This window comes from Schistocerca piceifrons, chromosome 1 (assembly GCF_021461385.2).
Source record: "Schistocerca piceifrons isolate TAMUIC-IGC-003096 chromosome 1, iqSchPice1.1, whole genome shotgun sequence".
NCBI lineage: Eukaryota > Metazoa > Arthropoda > Insecta > Orthoptera > Acrididae > Schistocerca > Schistocerca piceifrons.
In genome coordinates this window covers 476254498-476265690 of record NC_060138.1, presented here as the reverse complement: position 1 = coordinate 476265690, position 11193 = coordinate 476254498, and the positions used below count along the sequence as shown (strand labels likewise).

The 11193-nt window shown below is 46.7% G+C and overlaps 1 non-coding gene across 1 annotated transcript; it reads left to right on the top strand.

Moving 5' to 3' along the window:
• The first annotated feature begins 10254 nt into the window (after positions 1 to 10254).
• Trnas-gga lies at positions 10255 to 10338 on the top strand. Its single transcript is given in 2 exon segments — positions 10255 to 10294; positions 10304 to 10338. It is a non-coding gene; the product is annotated as a tRNA-Ser (tRNA).
• The last annotated feature ends 855 nt before the right edge of the window (positions 10339 to 11193 follow it).

Sequence of the window (11193 nt, the reverse complement as noted above, 5' to 3'; positions counted from 1 at the left end):
GGTGTTCTGCGAGCAGCGTCCGTACACCGAAACATAGTTTTTGTTGAAAATCCCCCCCCCCCCCACTCTCTCTCTCTCTCTCTCTCTCTCTCTCTGTCTTAGTACGCAGAGGGGCACGAAATTTTGTTGTCTGTTGTTTATTCCAACAAGCATGGGTTTTTTTTTTTTTTTAAATCGAACAATACTCATTTTTACGGTGTTCAGAACCTCTTCAAAAGACGAGTACTGTGATGGCGTTGAAACTTTTCTTAGAAGTATGCGAGAGATAAGTTAAAATTTAAAGACGTGTTGCCTTGTAAACGCCGCCAAGTGAGTCTCTCATTCCAGGCTCCATAGTTCTTTCGAGTTTTTCAACTGTTTACTTATTTCCATAATAGTTGTTTACATAAACATGAGTATATGCAAATATTTGAAATAGTTTTCCAAGCCCATTCTGTTACTCTAGAAGTCAACATATACAGGCTGTGGCAATAGGCATGTTACAAGGCGTGGTGGGTTACAGACGGGTACCATATCATCTTATTTTGCTACTGAACGTGTGTTCGAATGCGCTTCGTTTGCGTGCTAACGTCTCTGAAATGCGACGGAAGACCTAGGTTGTTTGTATCACATAAGCTAGGCAAGGAGTCAAGGAGATAATTTAAACTGCAATCTTTCTGAGACTGTTTAATGCGCCAGGGCCTTCGAAACGGGACTGTAGGTTAACAAACCAACTCAGACAAACAACAGAGGACATACTATGTGTACCGTGAGGTCGGAGTGTTTACCTGTAGTACTGCTTCGCTTTTTCTTACGTGGACAGTGGTCGAGTACAGTACTGACTTGTGTTCCGTAGTGTCATGCTGTGCTAGTTTTTACTCGTTCGTGTAGCTGTAGATATGGTGTCTGTTCTGTTGGACATGTTCGACAAAAGAGACACTGCTCAAATATCTACATTTCTGTAAGAGCGTGACGCCTCCTTAACGTTGGTTTCAGCGCTAATGCACTAATATCGTCCGAACTCTCACGGGATTCAATAATTTGCGAGTATATGGTTAATGGAAGAGGGATGCTGTATTGCAGCGTGCGGTATGTTGAAAATTTGAGTCCGTCAGGGACCGTGTCCCGATGGCTGAAGCGGTTAAAGCAAGCGCTCATGAGAAGTGGAAAATTCGGGATCGATTCCCTGCCCGACACAAATTTTCAGCTTTCGCCATTGCATTACCTCAGTGCTGCTAGAAGTCACGACTTCCCACCCTCTCCTTCCCTTCCTTTCCCCATTCTCTATTTCGTATAAAAACTATGGAGAACGTTACCCCAACAGGCGTCACCCAACATACACACAGTGTCTGCAAGACTGGAGAAATCTTTACGTGAAACTGGTAGTTTAGGTATTAATGGTCACCCACGAACACGCCGTATACCAGAGCTCTGCAGCACGGCCTTCTACGAACCATGGGCAGTGGCAGTGTGACACGTTCTGCGCGATGAGCACCTTTATTCGTACAAACTCCAAAAGGCTCACGCGATGAGTCAGGATGATTTTCCGAGCCGTGTCAACTTTTGCCGATGGCTACTCGGACAAACTAGGGACGATTCTAACTTCTTACAGTGAACCCAGTTTTCTGATGAGAGCGTTTTTACCAGGAACGGTATTTTCAACATCAGTAACAGCCATGTTTGGATGGAAGAAAACCCTCACGTGCTGTATATGTGAGGCCACCAATGTCCCTTCGCTGTCAGTGTGTGAGCAGTTCACATTTATGTTCATGTGATAGATCCGTACGTAACGCCAGTGCATGTTGAGGTTCAAATTACCCGGTATTTCTGCGATAGGTCTTACTCGGCTTCTTGGATCAGGTGCCTTTCGACATCCGCTGTGCCATGTGGTTCCAACGGGATGCCACTGCAGCACAATTCGACAATGTGGTACCTGGTCACTTCAGTGACACCTTTGGCAACGGATGGACTGTACGACGAGGCCCAGTAACCTCGCTCATTGGACCTGACACCATTGGATTTTCACTCATGTGGGTACATGAAAAGCTTGTGGTAGGAATCACCCTTGGAATCAAGACCTTGTGACACGAATACAAGTAGCAACTGGATTAATCCGTGACATGCTAGACACCTGTCCAACGGTTCGGCAAGATGTCATCATGTGAAACATCAAATGCGTCGAGGTTTGTAGCAGTCATATTGAGCACCTTCTGTAAGTGAACTAAACTGGTGTTTACTGACAGTAACGTACATTAACTCCTTTACTCATTGCCTAGTTTATGTGATCCAAAGGCCGCGCGGAGTGGCCGCGCAGTTTTAGGTGTCATGTCACAGTCTGCGCGGCCCCTCCCGCCGGAGGTTCGAGTCCTCCCTCGGGCATGGGTGTGTGTGTGTGTTGTTCTTAGCATAAGTTAGTTTAAGTTAGTTTAAGTAGTGTGTAAGTCGAGGGACCGATGACCTAAGCAGTCTGGTCCCTTAGGAATTCACAGGCATTTTGTGATCCAAAGTGCATATGTCGTGTTGCACATTTCTGAGACGCTATCACGCAAACGAAGCGTTTTCGAACTTAAGGTTGTTAGTACAATATGCTCACACGGTAGACATCTACCAACCACCACACCTTATAACTTACATTTCCACACACGGTCCAGTTCCATTTAAAACAATAGCAGCTGACCTTGTATCTATGTCGTATAAAGTAGAGCCAAGAGGAAACACATTTTATCTTGGTAGCGTAGGTAGCTGCACTCAGCCGTGTTTTAACCACCATAGCCAATTCTTTTAGCTGCGTTGTCTTTCAGTTTTAGCGCATTTCCCCGATATTTTTGGGAAAAGTTTCAACGCCAAAATTAACAAACCTTCTACCACTATTATGTTCCTTACAAGAACTTTAGATTGCAGCTAAAAATTGAAAAAAAAAAACCATACTAGCTTCGACTTTACATGCACGAAGGTCATTTGCAACGCGCATTGACTTGCGCATTCAGGAAAATAGGCACTCCTTGGACATCATTTAAGTGAGCATTCCTCCATCAGAACATCCATCTGAACGCAGCCAGTTAAGGATAGCATGTTGCATCCACTCATAAGATTTCGAACGCTTCTAGCTTCCTAAATAAAATTGATAGAAATTGGATTCAAGTTAATTTGTACGCACTTGGCTTAAAAATTCAGTTAAAAAGATTATAACATGTTGTAACTCTTTGTAAAATAAGTACATATACAATGTTCATAGCTCCGCAGAAAGAGGTTTTTTTTACATTTACCTGTCTAAATAAATATTTCTTTTACTTATGATTTTGTAGGCTTCAGAGAGAGAAACCCTTATCTGGAACAGTCGGCAGGTGCGTTTTCTCAAACTTCAGCAAATACTTGTTGTGTCCGTTTTTTTTGCGTAGCTGGAGTCAGCCCAAACAAATAGTGCTCATCACATATTTCGTACGACGCACAGTATCGTCGGGAAGCATTGGTTTGTTTCATGCTACAACTTTTTGAAAAAGCATTTTACGTGCTCATTCGACAGAACTGTCTCAGATTAGACTAGTGCGATATTCGTTTTATGCGCATGTATTAACAGGGACACTAGCGCACGAAGAATAACCAGTACTCCAGCACCGCCCTGGCCGGCGCTAACTGCTGTCGCCAAGCATGCTGAGCTACTGGGTCACTGCTGGATTGATCTTTATTCTTTCATTGTCCCTGTTAATACATATCAATAAAAATAATATCGGATTACACTAATTTGGGAGCGTTCTGTCGAATGGACACGTGAAATTCCAATTTAAAAATAATTTTGTTTGTAATGTGAAACAAACCGAAGCTGTCTATTGACACTGGGTGTCACATGAAAGACGTCACGAGCAGTAATTGTTTGGGATGAGTCCAGATACACAATCCAAAACCGACACTGCAAATATCTGCCGAAATATCACAGAAAAAGTGCCTGACGACTCGGAATTGACCCTTGTTAATGAACGGGAGAACTGCCCATTATAGAAAGTGCTGGAAACCGTGATTTCGTTGTACTAATCAGTAGCTGTCACACACCTGCCCATGGACATCTCCCGCATGATTTCAAATCCTCAGTCTTTTTCAGTCCTTCAGGTGAGGTCCGATTCAGCCTGTCAGGGTATGCGAACACACAGAACATGCGCCACTGTACATCAGAAAATCCCCATCAGTACTTTGAAGATGCGTTGCATAATCTTAGGTCTTGAGATTGGTGTAAAATGCCCGGTGTTCGCATCATAACACGATTCCTCCACTAAACTGTTAACGCCAACGTTTATGTGCAGAAACTGTGTAATCCGTACCTGGATCAACTCACAGAAGATGGACGTTTATATGGATATTTTCAGCAAGATGGAGCAACAGCAGACAACGCCTTGAGGCCATGACGTGTTGGATGAGGAGAGGACATTCAACAGAGGCGGTGCAATCTTGTGCCCACCTCGATCACCTGACCTCTCAGGTGATCGAGGTGGGCACAAGATTATTACCAGGGGGGTAAATTGAAGGTTAGGTCTACTCATATAATCTTCACACGCTGAAATAGAAGCAGCAGAACTCTGCAAACGCTATTGCTGCCACCCATCAAGCAAAGCTGGTACGCGTGTCTCGCAGTTTGAGAAATAGAGCACAGCGCTGCATTGACGTCAGCGGTGGCCATTTCCAGCATATTCTATGATGTTTAAGGTACTGATGTCGAGTAACAGTTTACCAGCTGGTCAGTCAGGGTACTACAATTTCTTTGTAGCATTTTGGCTTGAGTTGGTGCCCACTGTGTGACTATTTGCTGCTGACACACCGGCAGAAGTGCTGTACTGCGCAATGTTTTTCTCAGACATCGTAATCCGTCTAGTTTATTCTCGGTAATAAGCGACGTACCATAGTCTGAGCAACGAGCAGGAGCATACACTATCCAAAAGTATCCGGACGCTGCCAGATGACTTCAACACGTGGTAATTCCAAACTTCGCCTTTATGATAGGTTAAACTCAGCTGGGGACACTTTCAGTGAGGTTTCTGAATGTCTGCCGGCCGCTATGGCCAAGCGGTTCTAGACACTTCAGTCCGGAACTGCGCTGGTGCTACGGTCGCAGGTTCGAATCCTGCCTCGGGCATAGATGTGTGTGATGTCCTTAAGTTAGTTAGGTTTAAGTAGTTCTAAGTCTAGGGGACTGATGACCTCAGATGTTAAGTCCCTTAGTTTTCAGAGCCATTTTTCTGAATGTTTGTAGAGAATGGCAGCCCATTCTTCATCGAGAGCCGAAATGCTAGAAATTAGTAATATTGGGAGTTGGGGTCTAGTACGAAGTTGACGCTCCAACTCATTCTAAAGGTGTTCCTTTTGGTTTAAGACGGGACTCTGGGCAGTCCAACCCACGTTAGGAAAGTTCAAATGGTTCAAATGGCTCTGAGCACTATAGGACTTAACTGCTGAGGTCATCAGTCCCCTAGAACTTAGAACTACTTAAACCTAACTAACCTAAGGACATCACACACATCAATGCCCGAGGCAGGATTCGAACCTGCGACCGTAGCGGTCGCGCGGTTCCAGACTGTAGCGCCTAGAACCGGTCGGCCACTCTGGCCGGCGTCGTCAGGAATGTTGTCCTTTGCTTTACAGATGATGTTTTGCAAGGTGCGTTGTCATGCTGATTCAGTCATCGTCTGCCTAATTCACCTCTGTTTTACACAGTACACAATGCTGGAATACTTGTTCATATACTTCCACATTTAGCGATTTCTTGAGCGTAACAAGGGTGCCACACAGTAATCACAAAAAACAGCTCTTTACCGCTACACCACCTCATCTGTACTTTACTGTCGGCACTACACACAATGGCAGCTGATGTTCTGCAGGCATTCGACAAACCCGAACCCTTCTATCGGATTGTCACAGGGTACATCGTGATTCATCACTCCAAGTCACTCATTTCCAGTCATCCACTGTGCAGTGGCGTCGCCCTTAACACCATCTCGACCATTTTATTCAATTCTTTTTAACCGCCACTCACAGTCGTTGTGCTAGCCAGACTGCTGGTAGCACTTTAGAAATCACGAGTGGGCCCTTCCGAGGATTTTGTGCGATCGTATTACGATCACAGTTCTCACTGCTCGATGGTCTGTCAGCACAGGGGGTGTGCCTGGTGTAGCTATGGTCCTTCATTTGCGTTTCCGCGTCACAATCACATCAACAATAGTCTACTTCGCTTGCATTAGAAGGGTTGGAATATCCTTCATGGATTTATCACTCAAGTGATATTCAATGTCTAGTCGACGATCGAAGTCGCTGAGATCTAATGAGTGACCCATTCTGCTGTTACTGCTTCTCTACTGCCGACACTGCTGCTGCTGCCTGACAGTGATAGATGAGCCCCTGTGGTTTGGTGGAGTCTAAGCCGGAAGGCTATTCCTCCAAACTGACGGTGCGTGTGAGTTGTCCTTTCTTCTTGTCTTACGTCCTGTCAGTTTGGTGGGACAGTGTTCTTGACGTGCCGGCAACTTATTGGTCGCGAAGCAGGCGGGGCCATCTGGCTGCGTTAAGACGCTGTACCCGTTGGCCCAGTGCTCGAAGGAGCGGATTTGTGGACCGGGCGTTCTTCTCGTAAAAGAGCCGTGCAGCCTGACGAAACCTGTCTCGAACAGTTGGGATGTTGTAGACTCGGTTAAGGCCGCCTGACGGAAAGTCCTGAGGGAGGTGCAATGCCAGACGTAGAATTCGGTTCTGAAGTCTCTGGAGTCGGTCGACGTGGGTCGCTGCAGCATTGCCCCAAACCACAGCGGCGTAGTCGATGAGCGGGCGTACGAGTGTAAGATAAAGTGCAACACCCAGTTCTGGTGGGAGCGCAGTTGACGGATTTAGGAAGGGGTAGAGTTGAGTCATTCTACCCCTGACCTTTTTGACGATGTCGTCGATATGGTGTCTCCATGTGAGCCCTCCATCCAGCATCACACCCAGGTACTTGGCTGTAGTGCCCCAAGGTACGGCAGTTCCCCTGATGGTGATCTGTGTTAGTCGGCTGGGATATGCTTCTTGGTGATGAGGAGGGCTTCCGTCTTAGTACCATTGAAGCTGAGGCGCCACCTCCTGGTCCAATGTCTAAGTGTGTCAGCTGCTGCCTGCATGCGTCGTTGGAGCAGAGCTGCATTCATGCTTCTCGTGTACATCGCCGTATCATCCGCGTATAGGGCGAGATGGACCCTGTCCACTCGCGGCATGTCTGCGGTATACAGGATGTAGAGTATGGGGCCAAGGACGGAGCCTTGGGGAACTCCAGCCCTGACCCGGTACTGCCGACACAGTACTCCCTGATCCATTTTATACTGGCGGCTCCGCCCCTAGTGACACCTAGCGGTCAAGTCTTCATTACGTAGGTGTGTCTGGATACTTCTGATCAGAGAATGTTTGTGTGTGGCGTTCGGAACATTCCCACGCGAGAACAAGCTCTCTTGCATCATCAGACACAGTACATGAGTCGCAACTGATCCATGGAGAATAAAGCCTGCCTCGCGACTATTCAGATTTTCAGTTATATGTATCCACGCTGTTTTTGACCGTTTTCTAATGACACCTATACATTTTTCGTTAGGTCGTCGTGTCACTCTTTTCTTACTCATTACATCCATTACAACAGAACTTCCTTCGTCTGTCTACCACCCTACTCCCTGGGTACTTTTTCCGCCCATTTCATTAATTACGTCTTCCACTCCAGTCCCTTCCCTGATCCGTTTGTAAAATTTGCTGTTTCTCGTAGTAGTTCTCAATACACATCTGTAAATTGCCCCTAGTTTTGCTATGACTATTGCATCAAACTCCACTGTCATACTGCCATAAATTAAAACTGGTAACGACACTGACGATAATCAGTCTGTGTCAAATATGTTGCAGGGTTCATTCTGAAAATTATCTACAAATCTAACAAAACAACTCGAGGCCTTTTTTGCCTTATGTTTATTTACAGTGCGTCCATCTGTTGATGAGATAGTTCACGAGTAAACAGCCGAATGTTAGTATCTAACGGACACAGTATGTCGGCAAACGACCAAGTTCCCATCGTCATGTGTGCTGATGAACTGACGTGACGCTTTTAGTGCGCCTCCACCTCTCACTGACTACTCGCTGTGTCCGCGGTCAGAGCCCAGGGACGCATGCTGGTGATGTCTGTGCTACTGCTCCGCCTGCCCCTGAAGTCAGTTAGTTATGGGATAAGTCCTTCCTTTTCTTAATCAGACTAAGTGCGGGTTCCCAGACATGACTAAGCTGTTCCCATATTCGAAGTTCTATAGGTTCTTTGATAACTCTGTCCCAGAAGTTAGGCATCTCTGTCAGAATCTTAGTGTAGTCGTAATCTGTTCTGTGTAATTCCGACAGAACAGCATTCCACGACGGCCGATTTTTTAGGCTGCTGTAGCCTGATGTGTCGTTGGTGTTCACGGCAATTATCTGCAACAGTACGCACCATCAGACCTATGTATTTCATAGGGCCCCGGACTTCCTGTAGTCAGAGTTCCTTGGCCCTACCAGTCAGTGCACATGTTTTAGCTTGTGGGCGAAAAGCAATCTTCACTTGCAGAATTTGTCCTATCTTTCCGGATAACGCACCACAAACTGGAATAAACACGGTGATTGCATCTTTCTAAGGTTCCTCTTCCGTTTCTGCCAGTCGTACAGTCAGTGTAGGGTGTGGAGCACTCCGAATTTGTCAGCTGAGTAACCGTTCTTCCGGAACAACGTCCTCAGATGTTCAAGTTCTTGGTTGAAACTCTCAGTGTCGGAGAGGGGATGAGCCCTATGTACAACAGTGTTTTGAGCACTCCGTTGCTCCACACGCCTATGTATAGGTGTAGGCCAGGGTGCGTTTTCTTACAGCGTACGCCGACAGCTAACGTGCTGTCCACTCTTCCTTTCACCAGAAAATTCAAAAAAGGGAGTGTTCCATATGCTTATCCTTCCATGGTAAAACTGCTGTTCTGGTATTTTGAGCTGAGATATATGAGGAAAATAGTCATCACTTCTCTTCCATGTGGCTAATGACAGAGGTGTCGTCGACATTCTGGAAAAACAGATAGGTTTCCAAGGAGCTGATTACAAGTCTTCCTCCCTGAAATGTTCCATATACATGTTGGAGACAACTGGCGAAAGCGGACTATGTTTGGCTTCTCCTTCATCTGCTCACAACAAAAACCGTTGACAAGAAAACATGTCGACATGGAAAAGATGTGCTGAATGATTTCCTCATAAACCTCGATTCCGTACACTAGAACGGCAAGCTTACCATGGAAGTTGAAGTGGATATTGTGTTCCCTTTCCTGAATTACCTGGTAAAAAGAAAAGCAGGTGGCACATTGGGCAAAGGAAAATGCTGTAAGAAGGCGCACCCTTGCCTATACCTACACACAGACACGAAGAGGAACGGGGCCGGCCGGAGTGGCCGAGCGGTTCTAGGCGCTACAGTCTGGAGCCGCGCGACCGTTACGGTCGCAGGTTCGAATCCTGCCTCGGGCATGGATGTGTGTGATGTCAATAGGTTAGTTAGATTTAAGTAGTTCTAAGTTCTAGGGGACTGATGACCTCAGAAGTTAAGTCCCATAGTGCTCAGAGCATTTGAAGAGGAACGGGCTGCCCAAAACATTGGTATTCATAGGTCCCACACCGTCACCGACAGTAAGAGCCGGAGGAAACAGAAGAGAAACCTTAGGAGGATGCTATCATTGTGTTTATTCCATTTTGTGGTGCATTATCCGGAAAGATAGGAGGAATTCTCCAGGAACTCAAAGTGAAGACTGTTTCCCGCCCGCAAGATAAAGCATGGGCACTGACAGATAGGGCTGAGGATGACTTCTGACTACAGAAGTCCAGCTTGTCATGACATACGTAGGTCAGATGGTGAGTACTGTTGTGGATCATTGCCATGAACATCAAAGGCACACCAGACTGCAACAGCCTAACAAGTCGGCCGTCGCGTAAATCTGCCCAGGCGGAATTAAACGGAATAGATTACGATCACAGTAAGGTTCGGATAGAGACTTCTAACTTCTGAGACAGTGTCATTTAATAATGGTTCAAATGGCTCTGAGCACTATGGGACTTAACATCTGAGGTCATCAGTCCCCTAGAACTTAGAACTACTTAAACCTAACTAACCTAAGAACATTACACACATCCATGCCTGAGGCAGGATTCGAACCTGCGACCGTAGCAGACGCGCGGTTCCGGACTGAAGCCCCTAGAACCGCTCGGCCACCGCGGCAGGCTGTCACTTAATAGCCGGCCCGAGTGGCCGAGCGGTTCTAGGCGCTACAGTCTGGAACCGCGAGACAGCTGCGGTCGCAGGTTCGAATCCTGCCTCGGGCATGGATGTGTGTGATGTCCTTAGGTTAGTTAGGTTTAAGTAGTTCTAAGTTCTAGGGGACTGATGACCTTAGAAGTTAACTCCCATAGTGCTCAGAGCCATCGAACCATTTTTGTCACTTAATAACCTGTCAAGAATCGAGTAAGGGAACATCTGATGAGTTGTGATAGTGGCTAAATCCTTAGTAATGCCTGGGAAGTGATGATGATGTTTGGTTTTGTGGGGCACTCAACTGCGCGGTCATCAGCACCCGTACAAAGTCCCAATTTGTGCACAATCGAATTTTTTACATAGTCAGATCCAGCCACTGTCACTAATGATGATGATGATGGTGGTGAAATGATGAGGACAACACAAACGCCCAGTACCTGGTCAGAGGAAATCCCCAACCCGGCCGTGAATCGAACCCGGGACCCTCTGAACCAGAGGCAGCAACGCAAGCCACTAGACCATGAGCTGCGGACAATGCCTGGGAAACCGCACATAGTCTTATTAAGAAGAGGAAGAAGGTATCCCACGACGAACTTTCAGGGGCAGGCGGAGCAGAAATGGAGACGCCGACAACACGCGTCCCTGGGCGTTGACCGCGGACAGTGCGGCATAGCGGCGGGAGGGGCAGAGGAGACGCTAGACGCACGCCTGTTTCTAGACGCAGACCTCGGGCAGAGCAGCAGGTAGGGGACAAGGCGTTGAAAGATAAAAGTCCCATGCCAACTTCTAGGTCACCAGTTTATCATCACACGTAATGATAGCAACAGGTTACTAGTCGATAAATTGTGTCCGCGCACAGTGACATCTGGCCATTCAATCGTGAAACATTTCGTCATGAATCACACTGGGAAAAGTTGAAGAATCAC